Below are 20706 nucleotides of genomic sequence, written 5' to 3' on the forward strand. Positions count from 1 at the left end.
TGAAGTTGACAGGTAGGCAGCACTCACCTAGGGGGTCACTGAGGACTTTGTTCAAGTCCACAGTGCCTTTTCTGGTCATGTGTCTTCACTTGCCCTTTATCTCAGGATCTGAGGAGCAGGAGCAAGGAACTCAGGGAGAGACATCTGACTGTGTTAAGAGAGGACAGAGTGATACGGGAAGCGAGGACAATCGCAGCAAAGTAAAATGACTTCACAAATATTGCATCAGACCTGCAGGTGTGAGAGAGCCTGAGCCTGTCTCAGAGTGCAGGGGCAAGCAGAAAGGAATGGTAAAATTTCCACTGACAATTGAAATTTTGCAAAATAGCCAGCTACTTTTGGTTGTATCACTTGAATGAATGCAGGTGTGTTTCTGTGGGCATTTATAGGTTCACTCAACCCCACCAGCCCCTCTTGCCCACATCAGGGGTGGGTTTTCTCAAGCACAGTGCCCTTCCTGCTTTGGGGGGCCACGCTGCGTGTCCTCGCCTGGGGCCGGGCTGCTGCAGGGTGCTGAGTGCCCGAGGCGCGGCCTGCGAAACATGACAGGAACATCTCTGCTCTTGACTGAGGGCCTCCTTTTCCCCCTGCAGTGTTAGAATGCAGGTGACTCAGTTAGAAGCGTGCATCCAAGCGGTTCTTCCTTGTCATCACCATCTGGAAGTGGAACCTGAATCTTCTGAATTTCTCCAGAATGTGGTTTACAATCACCTTCGACAAGTGGTTGTGTGTCCTCTTACAAGTGGAGGTTTTACTGCCGTTTTCCTGCAACTTACTCACCACTAGTCCATCTGATTTTTCTGTGCTAGGATTCAGTATGGCCTGCTCAAAATTCTGCAGTCAGATCTTGAAACCCTGATGAAGAGGATTATTTTATTTTTTATATGATAGTCTTTTACTTTCAAAATTCAGAATTTTCTGTTCTTTCACTTTTTAGGGTGGATTTGGAGAAACAACTTTCTCTTACTGTCCTTGCGACCTGTTGCTTTATGCCTCTAACCCGTCTTCTGTCACTTTTTAGGCGGTTCTATTCGTGACCCTGTCCAGGTTGTTCATATTATAAAACATAAAGTCTGTGAAAGTACAGTTCCTTTTATTCTGAAAGCATTCCACAGATACCACTAAAATCTGGGTGTGGTTTTAAGAAGACAGAAGTATTAGAACATGTACTTGCAGGTTGCTAGTGCAAAATCCCCAAATCAAAAGTCTAGTTAAATATCTAACATCTTTCTAATCTACCTTGGATTTGTATGGATAAGTGAAGCAGTTTGCTAAGAACTCAAGACCAGGGTTAAAATACAGGCTTGTGTAGCTCAGCAGGTCCTCCAGAGGTGATGCTCTGCCAGAGGGTGGGGCTGAGGGGAGAGGGCGGGTCCTCCCCTCCCTGAGCTGATAGTTTCATGGCAAAGACCTTCACCAGGTGAAGAACTTGGAGTTTCTTCTAAGAACAGTGGGTTTGAAAAGAGTCTTAAAAGCATGGGAGTGACAGAATCCCATTTGTGTCAAGTAGGGAAAAGTGGCTGGGGGGCCACTGGGAGACTCATGATTCCATGTGGGAAGTATTTGTGGCTTCCACCTGAGAAGTGGGACGGTCAGTGGGAAAAAGCGAACAGATTGAAGTCATGTTAGATGGTAAAATGAAAGGATGAATGATGTCTGTGTGGGTAGGATGGAGTAAGGCCAGGGTTTTTGGGTGGATTAATACGGTAAATGATGGTCCTGCTGTGCTCTGAGGAGGGGAAGCTGCAGAGGGAGTTCTGCGGGAAAACTGATGAGTTCAGCTGTGGGTAAAATGAAAGGCTGTTAGATGTGTGGTCTGGGAGTTCAGGTGAGAGCCGGTAGTGGGTAGGGGGCAGGGGAGAGAGACCTTCAAATCATTTTACCTTGTGAATATACAAAAAAGTGTGAGTAATACACTTACGCCTCTATATTCTGGATTTAAAACCCATTAACATTTTGCTCTATTGACTGCAGAGGTTCTTAATTCTTTTAATACAAATAAAATAAATAGAAGCAAAATAGTGGAGTTAATGAAAATCTTAGAGTTGACGTGTGTCCTTGTATGTATTTTGATACCTCATCTGTTTATAACCATAATCTATTAAAAGTTAAGTAGTTTAGCATAAGGGTTAAACAGAGGGACGTGACACACTGTTGGGGGTTGAAGCTGATCTTCTCGGGCAAATTATGTCGCCTCTCTGTGCCTTAGATCCATCTTCTGTGACTTCCCCCGGGCCCCTCATCACAGCTGATTTCCTAGATTAGAAGTTGGGAGGGAGGCTGCTGTAGGGAGAGAGAAGTGGCAACTGCCACGGACCCTGACGAGAGAGACAAAAACAGATTAAAGCCGATAAACTGAGTACAAACAAATACCCTCCAAAGAGAAAGAATCCCAAAGTCTTTTGAGCCACTTAGCGTAAGGGAAACAAAACCACGTGGACCCAAACTTCTTGAGTATGTGAGTATTGTGGGTGGAAATGGGTCATCAGAATAGATTTGAGAAAAGGCGATTTGGTTTCCCTTGATGTTTCCGGTAAGGATGGACAGCAGAAGGGAAAACCCTCCGCTTCAAAGTGAAAGCTGCTATTTTGTTTGAAACTGACCAAAGGTTGGAAAGCAGTCATCATCAGTGCTGGCAAGTGAACAGCCTTCTGGATTGGGTGGGGCACCTACTGTGACTTCCTGGTGACCTGCTGGGTAGGGGCTGGGAGATGGGCAGTAGTTCTGCCTGGTGACCCGGGCATAAACCTGGGCTCTGAAGCTGCTGGTCTGACTAGCAGAACTGGGCACAAGCATTCTTAATGGGGCAGCTCGGGATGTGGCCTGGGACACCTGCCATGCTGAGGGCGAGACGAAGGCTCCCTTGAGGGGGTGTCCTGCAGAGAGTGGAAAAATCCACCTGCAGGGACGGAAGAGCCTCTGAGCAGGGTGCCGGATACACAGGCATGACTGGCCTGAGCACGGAGGGTTCGGTGAGCCGGAAGTCATACAGTGGCCGGAGCAGCCTTTTTCCTGAGAAACTGGAGGGAAAAGATGTTGAAAAGGCAGCCTGCGGACAGACCCTGTGGTGGGTTATCAGTGACCGGAAAGGACTGGTCAGGCAGGCACGAGAGAACCCTGTGAGCATCCCAGATGGGGCGTCACGCTGAAGGGAGGAGCAGAGTTATACACTTTGCCACTTATTAGCTGTGTGACTTTGAGCAAGATCACCCCACCTCTCTATATATATCTTCATCTGTAAAGTGACAGAGTGACAAGCTCGTGTCATCAGAAGGCTTAGTTTAGCTCTGATCCTCTGTGTCCAGTACTGTCAGTGCTGCCCTGCAAGGTTCTGCAGCGGCTGCTCTTACCCTGAGATGGGAGGGCGTAGAGGGACATTGTAGCACACGAAGGCAGGAGGGGGGTGCTTTAAAAACAGACATGTAGCCGCCTGCAGCTGCAGACATGCAGGCAGTTTGATTGATGGTTCTGGAGAGGACTTTGGAGGCCTTAGCATCGACTTAAGACTTGCTTTCCCTTGGGGACCCGGATTGCCTTTGCAGATTAATGTTGAAGATTTGAGCTTCTGGAAAAGCTGCTTTCAGAGATGGGTATATATGTAACATATCGTCTAAAATAAAATGCTTTTATTTAATGTGTGGGGCTTTGCAGCTGTTGGGAACAGCTCTTTTGGCCTGGTCACGGAGGACGCTAAGGGTCAGCAGAGCATGCGGGAGGGCAAGAAGCTCGCAGTGCTGCTGCGGGGTGTTCTCCCCAGTAGGGCACTCTGCTGAGTTGACTCTTCTCTGAGTTTGGTTGCCAGATGAGCAGACAGCAAATTATTGAGTTCTGGTGGGTTTGTATAATGACAGGAAGAAAGAGGGACCCGTAGTTTTCTGGACTAGGACAAGCATTTTGTTCTTAATCCAGTGTGTTTCATTGCGGATTTGATGAGTTGTGTCTGTTCTGGAACTGATTTGGGCTAATCTGTATATTTGGAAAGGAACCGAGATGGAATTATTGCAGACACCTTGTTCTTTAATGAGTCCTGTGCAAACATAAACACGGATGAAGCATACGTTTGAATTTAGCGATGTAGGGAAGGGTTTCTGCACATTACAGGTGAAGGCAAGGCAGAATTCCTCTTCTTTGTGGGCAGGGAATTGGGTCCACCTGTTTTTTCTGTAACGGCTTCTGAGAGCAGTTTATGGTAACTAACCAGCATTGACAAATGGTGGCACACATTGCATTTAAGAGCTGGCCGGCTGCAAACTTGTGTATTGGACAGGTGGATTTCACAGAGAAGTGATGAGGTAGATGGGAGAGAGAAGGAGCACAGGCATGGGCACCCCAGCTTCAGGTTTAAATCGGCATTTCCACACCATAGGAATTTGGAATAGAATGTAACCTCACTTAGCCTGTTGGTGAATCAGTAAAATGGGCATGATAAAATTCACTTCTTCCTGGGTTTGTTGTAAGTTGTGTCGACTGAAATAAATGTTCAGCATAAAAGTTAAGAGTTAAGTTTTATTCGGTGAGAGGACTCCAGCGGGGATGACAGCCTCTCAGATTTCTCTGAGGGACTGTTCCAAAGACTTAGGGGAGGAGCTAAGATATATAGGAGCTTTACAACAAAGACCAGGTAGTTGGAACAATAAAAGATTGCTTGTTATCTAAAGAAAACCAGATATCTCAAGTTAAAGAATTTAGTGCTTTTATATTTATGGGAGGAAGCAAACATTTGGGCTCACTGAATTCATTCATTTGACAAGCACCTAGCTATCAAGGACCAGTATCCTGTCCTTTCTTATTCTGAGTCCCCTCAGAGGGCAGCATTGTGAGTGGCTGCAAAGGCTGGGCTGCAGGCCTGTCCTCGCTGGGGGGTGGCAGCAGCCACTGTTGACTTGGTTTCAGCATTCTTTGTTTACTGACATGGTTGCAGTATTTTCATACACATTGTAGTATTTTCGTTCACGGACTGATTAAGGATAACCTGCAAACTTGGAAAGCAACCAAGATGGAATTACCTCAGTTACCTTCTAGTTTAATATGCCGTGTGCAAACATAAACACGGATGAAGCATATAAAAAAGATTTGGTGATGTAGGGAAGGTGTTCTGCACACTACAGGAGAAGGCAAGACAGAACTCCTCTTCTTTGTGGGCAGGGATGTGGGTCTACCTGTCTTTTCTGTAGCGGTTTCGGAGAGCAGTTTATGGTAATTAAACCAACATTGACAAACAGTGGCACACATTGCATTTAAGAGCTGGCCTGTGCAAACATGTGTTTTGGACAGGTGGCTTTCATAGGCAAGTGGTCAGGTGGATTGGAGAGAGACGTAGCCTAGGCCTGGGCTCAGATTCAGGCTTAAATAGCCATTTCCTCACCAAAGGGCCTTGGACTAGAGTGTAACTTCCCTTAACCTGTTGGTGAATCTGTGAAATGGGCATGATAATATTCATTTCTTCCTGAGTTTGTTGCAAGTTGTAAACAATATTATAACACACATGAAGCACTTAACAAACTGGCACTTAGCACTGTTCACTGCGTCCGTCCGCCCCACTTAGCGTGTGTCAGAGCCGTAAAGGCAGCATGTGTCTGTTGAGGACGCACTGGTGGCCCCTTGAATATGTTGTGAATTTGGTGATTTCCTTTAATCCTTGTAACTGTATGTGCCATGGGCAGTTATTTTCTTGGACAGATGAGGAATCACAGGGTAAATAAGACTGTGTAATTTGCCCAAACTCAGACCATAATTTTGGGTGCAGGGTCCTCGGTTCAGCATGGGCCCCTGGGCCTTCTGGCCTCTCCGTTCATCAGGTGTGGGCTCGCCTGTCTCCCAGCCCAGAATATCCAGCAGGCAGCAAGACATACCTGGACCTGTGCTTTTTGAGCAAAACCCAGGAGGGCAGGCAGGTACTAAAGGGATAAACATAAAAACAGACGACAGCAAACTGTGATCAGCACTGAGAAGGAAAGGAACACACCTCGCTGTGCAGAGATGGGAGCTTTCCCGTCGGGGCTGCTCTGGGGGCGTTCATCTCAGCTAAACAAGCTCTGCTGCTGCACCAAGGCAGGAAGGCAGGGCGCGTGTGGCCAGGTAGACTGAGCCTTGCTGATCTTACTCATTCACCATTAAGCGACAGCTGTCACGGGCACATAACCTTGTAGACAGATGTTGGCCATAATCATCACGTGCATTGCTTGGTAGTTGTATTGGCCCCACCTTTGAGATGAGGTCATTGAAGCTGGGGAGTTTGCTGCATGCCCTTCTATACTTCGGAAATTACCCCCACTGGTCTTTTAACCTAGACTGGTGTGGCTGTCATGTCCCAGCCCTGTGAATGGCATCACGTAGCTTCTCCCAAGCGACCCAAATGACTGACATTAATTTTCTTAATTCGTAGGAAATGGTATGTGACAATAAGGGAAAATGGTAGTAAGAAATTGGAAAACTAGAACAAAATCCAATTCTTCCCCAGCTGGGGAAGAGTACCCAGTGTCACTCACTCCACTCACTGCCTGGCATCTCCTCCCTGCCGACTCCGTGTTCAGAAGCCAATCTGAGCCTTTGAAGAACATTTTGCCTCGTGACACTGTTGACTAGGACCTGCGACAACTCTGTCCCTGCTTAACTCTCTCTTCAAAGCCATTTAAATTTTATGCAGGCTCCTCAGTTCAAATGTAAGAATAGCCTCTTTAAACTTCTTGATGCAGCTCCTTAGTGAAGATATTGCGAAGGAAAACTAGCTAAAACCTGGGAGGTATGAACATAGTGACTGTAACCTCAGCACTTTGTGAAGTTCAGAATCAGAGGGGTGGGAGACTCAGGAAAGGCTTAAGGTAGCAAGGGTAAAGTGAAAGGACGCAGGCTGTGAGACTGAAACATCTCGGTCCCAGCCAGCAAGGCACCTGCGTTCAGGATTGTCTGTGTGAAGAGCAGGTTTCTCACAAAGAAAGAAGAGGTGGGATGGGAGGGAGAACAGTTAGGTTTTTACTGGGGAAGGAAAAAGTGGGCTGAACATTTCCTGGTTGAACAAGATGACTGTGACATGATGTTCTTGTATTTTGGAGGGAAGGGTTTTGTGGGGACAGGCCTAGGGAGAACGCTCTGTGGCTGGGGAGTCAGCACAACAGAGAACCACAGAGAACCTGGGCGACGCCAGGGCTGCTTCTGTCCCTTAGCTGGGGCCTAAGAACTCCCTTCACAACCCAGTCCTGTTGATACAAGAAAACAGATGTGGGGCATGAGAAGGGCTGTGTCCCACGCATTAGATGAGCCCCTGGGATTTGTCCCTCCAGATGTTGGTCTTTGGCTTCGTGTAGGAAATTATTCAAGAGCAAACAACTGTTGAGTAAACGTAGATTTACTCAGAGAGATACATTGAAAGTCAAGAGAATCGCCACGAGGTGTGGGGGTTGGGTGCTCAGATTAAAAGTAGGTACACACTCCACAGAGTGTGGGCTTTCTCCGAAGAGGGAGAGAGAGGGGTGACCGCGAGGTGGCGCTGTGTTGCTTGTTTTCTTGGGCTTGGTGGTTTCATATGCTAATAAGTAGAAGGACCAGCCTAAGGGCAAGGGGCTGGGATTCCCGGGGAGTTGGCCATTTCCCAACCTGTGACCTTTTGTGGCTAGCCTTGGGACTGCCATTGTGCCTGGAGGCGTGTTATTCACCATGTTACAATTACAATGGGTGTATAATGAAGCTCAAGCTCTGCTAGTAGTTAAATCTCTTCATCCTGAGCCTCAAGGCCTATTGGAGGTTGAATCCTTCACCATTTTGATGTTAATTGCTGTGGCCTTCCTTGAATGGCTGTGCTCTGTCCCCTTCCATCCTGTCTCACTGTGATGACACAGAGAGAGCAAAGGCCGGGCCCTGCCTGTGCTCCTGCATTTAACAGGGGGAGGGGTGGGGTGGGCTGAGGATGACTCTGAGTGGTGAGAAGGTTGTTTCAGATTTTTGCACGTGGGATATGGGGACCTTCCAGCAGTCACCGCGGATTTATCTCTCGGGCATTATCGCTTGTGTCACTCATCTTTTTCTATTTTTCTTAAAATATTTAATCTAAATTTAATATCAGGTTTTTTTATGAAAGAAATTTCTCGTTTTCTTTTCTTTGGGTCTCTTTTGGAGGGGGGTAGGTAATTAGGTATATTTATCTGTTAGTCGATGCCCTGGGGCTTTAACCCGGGACCCCGTGCACGCTAAGAACACGCTCTACCACTGAGCTCTCCCGCCCGCCCCATCATCTTTTTCTTTTTGCTTTAATGTTACAGAAACCACAGGCCAGCGAAGAAACAAGCACCACTCGGAGGGTTGGAGTACTCAGATTTATTTTGCCAGCGGGCTCAGAGGGGCTTCTGCTAGGAAGCTCTGAGCACCTCCAAGATATGCACATGAGGTTTTATAGGTTTAATTATAAGTATGGGGCTATTAGCTAATAAGGCTCAAACAACAAAAAGCAAGTAATCAGTACACTGGAGCTTATCAATTTGGAACAGATCACGTTACTGACACATGTTGAGATTGGATTTACGAGTTAGCTTGTTAGCCCAGTAAACTAACACTAAACTTCATATTTACGAGTTAGCCCGGCAGAACTTAGATCACTAAAGCGACACTTATCACACTTAGATTTATGACTTAGCTCGTTAGCCCAGCTGAGCTTTTCCTTCACATCAGCTGCCAAGAATCTTACAGCTGAATTTCTAGTAGGCCTTTAACACTTACCCTGGCTTATTGGCATCCATTTTTATGACTTTACCTCCCCCTGGTTTCATTTAATTATTGAATCTCCATTTTCTCTTCACTCTCACTTTTTCTATTTGTTGTTATGGTTTTAAGCTGTGTTTAAAAAAATTGTTTAATTTCTCTTTTAGCAGGAGGCTGAAAGTAAATAAATATGTAAACAAACATCACACTTTAATGCTTTTATACATTCTAAGCTGTTTAGTATTTACTTAAAAACCAAATTGCCTACTAAAGAGATAACATTTTTAAATTATTTTTTAATTTTTTATAAAGGTATAGCTGATTTACAATATGATATAAGTTTCTGGTGTACAATAGATGCACAATTTTTAATGTTATGCTCCATTTATAGTTATTGTAAAACATTGGCTATATTCCCTGTGTTGTAAGTTACATCCCTGTAGCGTGTTTATGTTACATGGAGCAGTTTGTATAAGAAAGTTGGTTATCGCAGAGTCTGGGGCATGGCTGTGTCTGACCCAGGGTCACCGTCACCCTGCCTGTCAGAGCCCAGGCTCTCACACCTCTCTGCAGGGGAGCGAGTGGAGGCAGCCTTCATCAGCGCTGGCACCACCCTCTGAGTGGCAGTGAAAGCAGTGACTGTCTGTGGACGTGCAAAGTGTTGTTCCAGGAGCTTTAATTGCACTTCTGCATTTAATAATTAAAGCCCTCCTTTAAAGAATCCTTTTATATTTTTAATGAATAATACATTTTATTTTGATATTGATAGATTTCAAACCTCCGGAAAATTTACAGGAGTAGTACAGTAAACGCTTAGATACAGTTCATCTAAAAGGGCACTATTTGTCCTTTTGTGTCTGGCTTATTTTAGCATAAAGTTTCAAGGTTCATCCTTATTGTAGCCTGAATCAGTACTTTATTCTTTTGGTTTGATAATATCCTTTTTCTTTTTTTTCCTTATTGGTCTATTTAAAAATATTTTCATTGAAGTCTAGTCAGTTTATAATGTTGTGTCAGTTTCTTGGGTACAGCACAACAATTCAGTTATATAGGAACATACCTGTATTCATTTTCATATTCTTTTTAAACATAAGTTACTATAAGATATTAAATATATTTTCCTGTGCTATACAGTATAAACTTGCTGTTTATTCTATACATAGTCAGTATCTGCAAATCTTGAAATCCCAAATTATTCCTTCCCACACCCTCTCCCCTCTGGTAACCATAGTTTGGTTTCTATGTCTCTGTGTCTGTTTCTGTTCTGTATATAACTTTATCTTTTTGTTTCTTTCTTTTTTGTTTTTTGGTTTTTGGTTTTTTTTGATTCCACATGTGAGCGATCTCATATGATATTTTTCTTTCTCTTTCTGGCTTACTTTTTTTGAATGACATTCTCCAGGTCCATTCATGTTGCTGCAAATGGCATTATTTTATTATATTTTTATGGCTGAATAGTAGTCTATTTTACAATTATACTAAAACCTCTTTATCCATTCATCTGTCAGTGGATATTTAGATGTTTCCATGTCTTGCGATTGTAAATAGTGCTGCTGTGAACATTGGGGTGTAGGTGTCTTTTTGAATTAGGGTTCCTTCTGGATATGTGCCTAGGAGTGGGATTGCTGGGTCATATGGGAGGTCAATTTTTTGTCTTTTGAAGAACCTCTATACTGTTTTCCACAATGGCTCCACCAAACTGCATTCCCACCACAGTGTAGGAGGGTTCCCTATTCTCCACAGCCTCTCCAGCATTTATTGTTTGTGAACTTCTGAATGGTGGCTATTCTGACTGGTGAGAGGTGAGACTTGATTGCAGTTTTGATTTGCATTTCTCTGATAATGATATTGAGCACTTTTTCATGTGCCTATTGGCCAATTGTATGTCTTCATTGGAGAAATGTTTCTTTAGGTCTTCTGCCCATTTTTGGATTGAATTGTTTGTTTTTCTTTCTTATTACGTGTAAATCTGTTTACATTTTCTGCGAATTAAGCCCTTGTCAGTCTCATTTACTGCAAATATATTCTCCCATTCCATAGGTTTTCTTTTTGTTTTGCTTACTGTTTCCTTTGCTGTGAAAAAGCTTGTAAGATTAATTATTTCCCACTTGTATATTTTTGCTTCTATTTCTATTGCTTGAGTAGACTGTTCTAGGAGAACATTGCTGAGATGTATGTCAGATGTTTTGCCTATGTTTTCTTCTAGGGGTTTTATACTATCTTGTCGACATGTTTAAGTCTTTAAGCCATTTTGAATTTATTTTTGTGTATGCAGTGAGGGAGTAGTCTAACTTCATTGATTTACATGCAGCTGTCCAGTTTTCCCTACACCATTTGCTGAAGAGGCTGTCTTTACTCCATTGTATGTTCTAACATCCTTTGTCAAAGATTCAATGACCAAAAGTTTGTGGGACTATTCTTGGTAATTTTGTTTATCCGTTCATTGATGGATGGATATTGTTTGTAACTTTGGCTACTCTGAATGATACTGCCATGGATATTGATGTGCAAGATTTTATGAGAAAATGTTTTCATTCTGTTGGCTGTACAGTTGGTCCGCCATATCTGCAGTTTCCACTTCATGGATCCAGATGGCTGTAAAGGGACTCGAACATCCTTGGATTATGTTATCCAGGGTGGGGGGTTCCTGATCCAACCCCCCGAGTATACTGAGCGAAAAATCTATATGTAGGAGTGGAATTGCTGAACCATATAACGCTAACCTTTTGAGGAAACACCATAATTCTCCAAAGAAGATACACCATTGTCCCTTTCCACTGGCTGCATATGAGGTTTCTCTGCCTCCTGAACGACACTTATTATTGTCCATGTTTTGATTATAACCATCCTAGTGGGTGTAAAAAGCGATCTCATTTTAATTTTGATTTGGCTAGTGATGATGAGCATCTTTTCATATGCTTATTGGCCATTTGTATATCTATTTAAATCCTTGGCAAATTTAAAAATTGGGTCTATTTTCTTGTATTGTTCAGTTGTGAGCATTTGTTATATATCCTGGATACAACTCTCTTATTAGATACATGCTTTGCAAATTTTTTCTCCTATTCTGCAGATTGTCCTTTCACTTTAGATTTTTAAACATTAAAAAAAATTTCTTTATAGGGGAGGTAATTAGATGTATTGATTTATTTTATTTTTTTGCTAAGCACGCACTCTATCACTTGAGATACCCCCTCCAATGTCATTTCACTTTCTTGATGATTTCCTTTGTAAGAAAATGTTTTAATTTAGATGAAGTCCAGTTTATCTGCTTTTTTCTTCTATCACTTGTGCTCTTGGTATTGTATCTAGGAAACCAAAGCCTATCCTAGGACCACAAAGATTTATACTGTGTCTTCTTTTAAATAGTTTATACATTTAGTTTTTACGTTTCTGTCTGTGATCAATTTTGAATTAAATTTATTTGTTATATAAAATATGGGGGTCCAGATTCCAGATTCATTCTTTTCCCTGCAGATACCTTCTTTTCCCTGCAGATACCCAGGTGTCACTGCACCATTTGTTGAATAGACTCTACTTTCAATGAAGTGTTGTTGGCACCCTTGTGGAAAACTGAATGTAAATGTAAGTTTTTTCCCCCTGGGTTTTTATAGTGTCTCATAGATTTATTAATCCAAACTTATGACAGTACCATACTGACTTGAGTACTATAGCTTTTTAGTACCCTTTAAAGTGAGTCCTCCATCTTTGCTCTACTTTTTCAAGATTGTTTTTTCTGTCCTGGGCCCCTTGCACTTCCATATGAATTTTGGGATCAGTTTTTTAATTTTTGCAAAGAAGTCAGCTGGAATTTTGATAGGGATTCCACAGAATTTGTAGATCACTTTGGGGAGTCTTAACGTTTTTAACAAAATTGTCTACCATTCCATGAACATGAGATGACTTCCATATATGTAGATCTTGTAAATTTTATTTCGGTGATACTTGAAAATGTTCAATGTAAAAATCTTGTAAATTTTTGTTAAATGTATCTCTCATTTAATTTTTAATGCTGTTGTAAATGGAAAGGCTGAGCTTCTTAAGGGTGGGACTATATATCAATTTGTTTATTTCTAGGATTCCCACACAGCAAATACTCTAGGTTTATATTTGCTACATAAATCTATCCACAACTCTTCTGACCCCCATGTTATAAGAAACCAAGACTCACGTTAATCTACCTGAACACCTATCTGGAAGTGAGAAATGAGACCCTTGGTTGAGGCTTTGTGCAGTTGATACTGAGAGCTTATTCAGGATGGCTTCATCTTAATTTCTTTTAAACAAACCTTTTGGTGTATTTAGTCAGATACATTAAGAACATGGCCTTTTGATGTGCAGAGGAGCTAAGACTATAATTTTCAAATAATTTCGAGTGAGAGTGTTGTTCTTTAAACCTAATTTGCATCAATCTTTGAAGATTTATGTTTCAGGAGCTTTGACTAAAGAACACCTGTCTTTATTCAATAACGACAACTAAATTCTCAAGCAACATGTAAGAGTTTGAGCAAACTACCCCCTCCCCGTAGTGCTGGTTGGCTGCAGCTGTAACTGGAGTCAGCACTTACCTCTCCCAGTACACTTGTGCTGATCTGCTCAAAGGGGTTCGTCCAACAGTTTGTCAGTCTGTTGGAGAAAGCCATAAAACATTGATTTAAGGTTGCTGGAATGCAATATATTCTTATTAATATTAAGTAAGCACATATTGAGTGCTTACTGTATGTTGGGAATTGTCCCTCAGCCTCACATGAATATTATTTCTCTTAAAACCTCACATATTTCCTTGTTATTCACACTTTACAGATAAGGAGACTGAGAATTATGTCTTCTCTCTTTTGGGGGGAGCTCATTATCAATGACGGGAAGTTGTAAGGAAAAAGATACTGATTCATCCTGAGAAAATATTTTTCTGAGAGTCAGCAATGAAGAGGGTGACCACTGAAGAGGGTGATCATTGTTCGATTGAGATGAGCCCCGGGTTGTACGGAGTCAGCATCCCTGTCCTGGACACGGCACGTGTAGGGCTGTGTGGTGGATGAGGCGGCGAGGGCGCGCAGGGGACGCGGATGCCGGACAGTTGGGCTGTGCTCAGGCCGGTGGGGCTTTATCCTAAGGGCAGTGGACCATCATTGACAGATTTTTAGTAGGGGAGTGGGGTGCTCTCGTAGATCACTTTTGTCTTGTAGAATGCTTAGAAACATTTAGAAGTCTCGGCAGGAGGTGATGTGATGAGTCAGATTAGGGTGGCTGTGAGGTGTAGCAGTGTTCAGTTTTCAAGTGGTTTTCAGTCCCAGGTTTGTGGCTCAGTAGCCGTGGCACTTTGGATGACGCACTCAAGGAAGTGAAACAATTTATCTAATCAATTAAAGCAGTGATGTACCGACTTCCCAAGACTGCTGCGGAGATCCAGTGAGATTACATGTGTGCAGTGTGCAGCGTGGTCCCCAGCACAGAGTCAGTGCTGTGTGAGTGCCATTGAGTACCTGGTAGGACAGGTGTGGGTGGTGGGACTCCATGACTGAGGAAATCTGGGCCCTGAACGAGGGGTCCAGTCACATCTGTGAGTGATGGGCCTGAGCTGGGATAGGGAGGGAGACCTTGTCCCCCGACCAGGGGCCCTGGGCAGGACTGCTATTGGAGGAGAACCGTGAAGTCAGCTCTTTGCAGGTGGAGTTTGAGGTGCCCTTGAGACATCTAAGTGCAATGTCACGAGCTCAAAGAGGAGGTCTGGGCCCGGCCTTGCATTTTCCTATAATCTCAATCCCTGAGGATGCTGAGGTTTGATCACTGAACGTGAAGACATACTTTACAGGACAAGTGAATAGTAGTATCATCTCTGTCATCAAAGCTCACGTCTATTTATTCATCACTCACTTTGTTAATTGGGTACTTACAGAGCTCACTTTACCGCCCTCACTTGGGTTCAGGCTCCACAGTAAAGAGCTGGTGAGCCTCCATCTTTTCCAGAAGAAGACACATTAAGCTGGTAACATTCTGTACCTCGCCAGACTTAGAATTTTAGTTTGTTGTATTAATTCTATTTTCTGTTGGCCATCTCCTGACAGGAGAGACGTTTTACCTCATGATCATATTTCAATTAGCTGTTACTGAGAATTGCTGATCTGATCCATAGTGTATGTATTATATTAACTTTGCACAGTATTTATCATTTTTCTGTTTTTGTCCTTTAATTTTGTATGCCCCTTCAATGTTCTATCCTATTTGGGGCGTTATTTTTTTTAATTAAAAAATGTCTGTTAGCAGTTAAGAAAACAAAAACAAAGAAAAATGCACATGATATCTAAATTTAGAAAATATCTAGTGTGTTTTCTGTCTCGGCAATGGAGTGTTCTAGAATCTCGTGAAAACCTTCATTACACAAGTTCCTTGAAATTCTGATTAAGAAATAAAACCTTCCTTCCTCATCTTTCAAGCTGCACAGCTAATTGTCAAGAAACTGAGGGGAAATCCTCAGAAGCCAAGACAAACCAGAAAGCAGGGATTCTGGGAGATAAGCGAGCCTTAGAAGCCCTGGGTGCCTGTTGGCTCCTGAACTGAGTTTTAGTTGCCCTGACAGGAGGGCAGGAGGTGAGCCCGATTCCTCTCACACTGGGAGTTGGATGGCTGATCATATGTAAGGGCAAGCCCATCCCAAGAAGCCTGGTTTACTAAAGGTTGAACAAGGAAAAAAAATCCTCAAGGCAAGAAAGTAAGGAATGTCAATATTTTTGGAAGAGGGGAAAAATAACAAATCCATAGTAAGGATATAGTTTAAAGCTCTTCTGGCATGAGAGTGACCACAAACTCCTGGCAGAAAAGCACAGCTATTCCTGGAATGAGAAGTTGTGTTTTGAATGGATCAGTGAACAGCCATTCCGAAAAAGGCCTCCAGAGTATTGTGGATCAAGATACTGGACCGCAAACACCTCTCTTCCAAGGGTCATTTAAATAACCAGAAATGTTTTAAAGGAAAGAAGCCACAATCATATTTCTATTTATTGACATTACTATATGCTAGGAATTCAGAGGTAACTATGTGAAGGTAACTTAGCATAGAAGCTGTGGATGTGCCTGCACGCGGGACATTTCACAGAAGTGACCGGACTTATCTGCAAACATAAATTCCTGCCAAGGGACTCTGCCCATTCCCAGGGGAAACATTGCTTGCAGACAAGAATGTTTATTAGTTCCTCAAAAGGAACAGGCCTGGGAACAGGAGAGTCTCAGTGTAATTAAGATAAGGAAGCCTTAGATGTAGTGCACATGCGTCAACCTAAAAAATGTTTACTCTCTGTGCTTGGCAAGAGTTACTCCTTTGTGTAGATGGTATAAAAAATAAAGGAACCCGAATCTCGGGAGACATTTTGCACCACAGCAGCTCTGTGATTCATTTCGTCGGCAACAACTATGGAGTTGTCTCCTATTTTATGGAACTTACTTTCTCTTTGGGGAGACAAACTGACATAGTCGGGGTAGAGGGAGGTGTTAGTCTGTTGCAATTAGCCAGGAGAGGAGATTAAGAAAGCAGTGAAGGGTGGGTGAACTTTAGCTGAGGACAGACAGCCTTGTTCAGTTGACTTTTAATTGCAGGCTCAATGAGTAGTCACTGGAGGGAATAGATCTTACGGAGGATGGACTTAGCTCAGGCCTCTTTAGAATGGACAAGTGAACCTGGAGAAAGACAGTCAAATCTGTGCAGACATTGAAGTTCACTTGAACGTGCTGTATCCCTGAGCCAAAGATCGGACAACTAGAAAGCACTTCTTGAAGACAGAGGAGTGGTTTTTAAGGTTCTCCAAGAATGAATCCCAGGGAACCGGGATGGCCAGTTGTCAAACTGTGACTTTGCAATTTGGACGGTATATCCACCAAGGTTATTGGCATTTTATGGGTTTCCATTTCTCGTTAATACATGTCAGGTGATGAGGATGTGGACACACGTGTTTGACACCTTGTCGAGGTGACTTTGGGTTCCTGCCTAGAAGCGCGGTCCCAGCTGCGTCTGCGTCAAACATCTTGCCGCCCATCCCGCTCCCCGGCTCCGTGATCACTGCAGAGTCGTCCCTTGTTAACCTGTCCATCTCCTCTGTGACATCATAACCCATGAAAAGACCGGAGCGTATTAACTTGACTTTCTTAAAGTCAAAGGAACAGATCTACTATGGAGTCAGATTTGTTCTTTCCTAATTCAGTAGTGCCATGGAGAAGGAAGTTTGGGCAGCTTTTTGTAGGGTCCTGGAGGATTTCTCTCTCAGCGTCTGGGTGCCTCTATTGAAAACCCTTCATAGCTGTCTGGCGTGCTGTAAAACCACTCCGCCTGTTTTGCCCTGAAGATATGTTCAGTTTATAACTCATCTCTACTCCTTGGAAAACAATTCAATAAAAACTCAGTTGGTATTCCACCAGCCATGGCCAGGGGTGAGGGATAGAATGTTGCTATTTTATAAAATAATAATAATAATAATAATAATAAGAAGAAGAAGAAGAAGAAGAAGAAGAAGAAGAAGAAGAAGAAGAAGAAGAAGAAGAAGAAGAAGAAGAAGAAGAAGAAGAAGAAGAAGAAGAAGAAGAAGAAGAAGAAGAAGAAGAATAAATAAATAAAATCAATAATAATATTATTAATAAAATCAATAATAATATTATTAATAATAATAAAATTAATAATAATAAAAGAAGTTTTAAAACAGCACTGGGCACATAGGAGAGAGTCAATAAATGCTTCCTGGCTGAAATCAAGTTGATGGCTCAGTGATTCCATGGCTGCTGTATTTGCTGAGCTTGTTACTCCTTTGCTCCATTACACTTTTTTAAACTGAAAAAGAAATACATGCATATGGTTAAAAACAATTCAAACAGCACAAAAATACACAAGTGAAAGAAGTTTTCCCTCATCCTCTGTCCTTCCAGCCGTCCCTGGAGATGCCACTGTTTACTATCCTTTGGATGCTTTTCCAGATATGGTATGCACATTCCCAAATATGTATGTAAATTCCTTTAAAGTTTTAGTTATTTTTAACTTAAAGGGATTTAAATCCTCAAGTGGCTTCTGCCTCGGTAATAGAAAAAACAAACCTGACTCCATATTAGATCTGTTCCTTTGACTTTAACACTTTGCTCTGTCTCCTAGGCTTCATCTTGCTTGTAAAACAATGTTGCCTAGAGCCTGAAATATACAGAAGAGCCTATTCTGAAGGCTCTGACCTTTAAGGATATTTAACACTTTTTCATTCATAAAAAGATAACAAATAACAGAATAGAAAATAACGTTTGTTTTGTTCGAGGTTTACAGATATTTGACCCAGGCAGATAGCTGCAAGAACAAAGGATTCTAACAACAAGGAATTCCTACACCAGGAATATTGCAACAACCAAGCACGTAGGAAAGAGCCTGAATTCTGACTTGGGGAGATGGTTTTCCAGGACATTAGTTTGCCATCTAGCTCTACAGAAACTTGCTTTTCCATGCCCCAGCAGCGGGTCTCCCAACTTATTGGCCTGTCCTTCACTGAGGAGAATGAATTTGGACTCGGTAACACTCCTATCTACCTAGCAAGCTGGGTACTGGAACTGAGGACAGCTCTCCCACACCCAGGAACCTACTGTGAGCCCTTGATGGTTCCACTTGGGTTAGGTGTGTTTTACCCAGGAGGGATGGGACTATGCACCAACACTCAGGCAGTCTGCTCTGTCTGGGGCTCTGATCTTGTACCTCCCACTACCCGCAAGGCCAACACCTGGGACAGTGGAGCTAAGGCAGAGATCGTGCCTGCCTTTTTCCCAGCCTGTAAAAGGGGAATATGTACACTTCCCAAGGTAGTTCTGAGAGACAACACCTGCGGGTGCTTGGTTCCCAGAGCAACAGGAAACCCAGCTTCACGTGGGGACAACGGGTGTGATCCCCGTAGGGTTTCAGCAGAGGCATCGCCAGGAGGGCTGTACCAGGGAGGTAAAACTTGAGCTGCGGGCCTTGAAGGGTTACAGAAAGGTACAGAGGCAGGTCTGCCGCCTCCTTCAGGGTGCCCCAGAAGTAAAGCTTTTTCTCTACATCTCTGCTACTCCCCTCCCCTCTCCAGATCCCTACCTACTCTCTGCTCCTCCTGTCCATCTGTCTCCCTCCACTTTTCCCCTCCTCTCCTCCTCCCCCCATCTTCTCCCTCCCTCGATGCCCCAGCCTCAATCACAGAACCAAGAGAGGATCGCTGGCCCTCCTGCGCATGCGCAGTCGGTGCCAGCTGGACCGGGGGTTGGAAGCCCCAGCTCCGAGCTGGGAATCGGCCCCAAAGTCTTCTCAGCTCTGTCGACCGGTAGGCCTTTAGCTCCTGCCCGGGGCCGGGGCCTCTGGCTGTGGAAATGCAAGGTGGGGGGCTCCCGGGAAAAGGTTCAGGCGTCTGCGGGAGGGCGGTCTTCTCGTCAAAGCCCGCGAGGGCGCGAGTCAGCCTGTGTTCAGCTGAATTTCTCGGGCCAGACCCCTCTGCCCGTGCCACCTACACCGGGGCCCTGGCCACAGCTGTCCAGGGCCAGGTGTGCACCTGCCGCCTCTCGCCCCAGCTGGGCTCCCCTCAGTCTGCAGCTGGCGACACCTTCCCCTCTCCCGCCCACGAGTCCTCTCCTCCCGGGCTTCCTCTCCTTGGCCGCAGGCTCATCCCTGCCCCTGGGAGGGCTGTGTCCCGGGTGGGCGGGTTCTGCGGACCCGATCGGGGGCGGGCGGCTGGGGCTGGGTCTGGCCTCAGAGCGGGGCTGCAGCCCGCGTCCCCACCCCCGCTTTCCCTGCCCTGCGACCCCGGGGCTGCCCTCCTCTCCCTTTCCAGCTCCCTGAGGACCAGCTCAGCGGCATGCGCGCTGCTTCCCGGGCTTAGAGCCTCAAGCTGTAAAGCCCAGTTTCTCCTGATGGAGTCTGGAAAAGTGAGCGCCAGTGCTGAGGGAGTTTCCGTCTCCCCCCTCAGTGTTTCTGCCCCAGGTAAGTACCTTGAACACTTTCAGGTGTTATGATGGCGGTGCTTGTTGATGTCACGTGTTTTTATAGTGCCAGGGATTACAGTGTTGAAAGCAGGGCTTGGTTCATTTAAAAAGGAGCTGAAGGCATGAGGCTGTGACATGCTCCTTCCTTCCCTCTCCCAGGGTGAAACGTGTGACCGTCGATTTTAAAAACATAGTTACAGTCCCTAACTAGCCCAGCCCAGCTAGTGTGTGTTAACTGGAACAGCACCACCAGAGGCGTTGGAGACCCAGGGACATTGCAGTCGTAAAAAGCTCCTGGCACTGTTTAGTTTGTTTTGGTTTTTTGTTTTTCTTAAATTGTGGGGTAGACTAGTTGTATAGAGGGAAAAATAATTGTCAAGGAATATTTTTTCATATAACAGCTTTATTGTGATATTGTTCACACACCATGAATTCCACCCATTTAAATGGTACAATTCAGCAGCTTTTAGCATATTCACAGTGGTGCAACAATTATTATTCCAGAACGTTTTCATCACTTCAGAAAGACCAGTGGAAATGAATGACCTATACACCCCTCCACAGTGGTGGTTCTAAAGAAATTTCTTGGCTGTTCCTGACCATAAATTAACTTGTTACATTCCATGAAATGTCTGGTAGGAATTCTAATCAGAATTGCATTGAATCTGTCTATCAAAACAGGAAGAATAATTGTCTTTATGGCATAAACTTCTTCTACACTTGAATATATCTGGGACCCTACCTTTTCATCTCTCCAGAGCCTGGCCCATGGGAAGTCCTCACTAATTGTTGGGCTTGTGAATGATGAGATTCTATACATCATTAGTTGTCACTGTAGATTTTCACAGAAGAGAAAAGTAACCTCAGTGTAGCCAAGTGACTGTCTGATGGTCAGAAAGAGTGACAGTCAGTGCTGGAGTGATCCAGTGGACTTGGTGCTTGTAACCAGAATTCTCCACCACCTACAGCTGAGGGGATAAGAGTGTTCTTTTATTTTATCTTAATGGCGTTGATTTTATTTGTACTTATTTTTTAAAATTATTTTTAATGAAGTGT

General features: G+C 43.9%; 1 protein-coding gene across 4 annotated transcripts in view; it reads left to right on the top strand.

Moving 5' to 3' along the window:
* The window catches only part of LOC141575165 (uncharacterized), a 188570-nt gene that overhangs the window by 114831 nt on the left and 53033 nt on the right, over positions 1-20706 (top strand). For all 4 annotated transcript variants that reach the window (XM_074353798.1, XM_074353797.1, XM_074353799.1 and 1 more), the window contains one exon: positions 12189-19648. The gene's annotated coding sequence lies outside the window, so the exon portion shown is untranslated. The remainder of the gene's footprint in view (positions 1-12188; positions 19649-20706) is intronic.

The sequence above is a fragment of the Camelus bactrianus genome, chromosome 26 (assembly GCF_048773025.1).
Source record: "Camelus bactrianus isolate YW-2024 breed Bactrian camel chromosome 26, ASM4877302v1, whole genome shotgun sequence".
Classification (NCBI taxonomy): domain Eukaryota; kingdom Metazoa; phylum Chordata; class Mammalia; order Artiodactyla; family Camelidae; genus Camelus; species Camelus bactrianus.